We start from the raw sequence: 988 nt of genomic DNA on the forward strand, positions 1-988 counted from the left end.
AGAATGAAGCCATCCCTGCTCTCAAGAAGCTTACATTAGATAAGATTCACGAGAACAAAACTGAGAAAGAAAAAAATAGCCTTCTCTTTCCTGCAATATACTACTGACATCAAGTGGTAGTTGATTTATACCCCCCTGAATAGGAACTGCACAGGGCTAAACATCTAAAATAGGACCTCTGGGAAACATGGAGCTCCAAGGTCACTTGTCGATCTAAACCGAAGAGCCTATTACCCATGTGACTGATGCAGAGCACAGACAACAGATTCAGATGAGCACCATATGACATGATTACCATGACATACGTGGGAGGTATTACTAAGAGGTAACCAAACAGTTGTAACACAATAAGTGCTCTTGGGTCTGGACAACATACGATGACATAGACTTCCCTTTATTTGAGAGGCAGAAAACTACAGGCGCAGAATGTTGCATGTGTGTCTAACACAACCCTGGTTTAACTTTTTTTTCTTCGTTATGAGGGAGGGTTCTGGGAGGGTGGATGGGGTGGGAAAAAGTAAATTAAGGAAATCATGGTGCTGTAAAAGGGGCCCAAATAAAGCAAAATAAAACTTCCTAAAACACTGTGCTTTCTTGAAAACAAAAGGGGAAGTTAGTGAAATTTTAGTATCCAAACTTAAACTCGGATGACATTTTTGGTGTGAGGGAATGAATAAAATATATCGATAACTGATAAGCCTTAAGTAGATTAGTTTTCCCTAAGGCAGATATATGTCCAGCTCCACAGCATTTGAAACCCTTGTTCATATCCACTGCACTTGGGAGATGTCGGCTGGTACATGTAGTGCCATCTTTGTGAGTCAATCCTCAGGTTTTCTCATGTTTTAGTCAGAGAAACTAGGATAGGGACAGTCTAGACCTCAGCTGCATTCTGGAAGAGTATCTCAGAGGTGGAAGTGATGTGGGTCTTCATTCTCCGTCGGAAGCAGAGTAAATGAGATGGGAAGCTGTCCTGGGACTGGAGAAA

Source organism: Vombatus ursinus, unplaced genomic scaffold, assembly GCF_900497805.2.
Source record: "Vombatus ursinus unplaced genomic scaffold, bare-nosed wombat genome assembly UNPS02014170.1, whole genome shotgun sequence".
Classification (NCBI taxonomy): Eukaryota; Metazoa; Chordata; class Mammalia; order Diprotodontia; family Vombatidae; genus Vombatus; species Vombatus ursinus.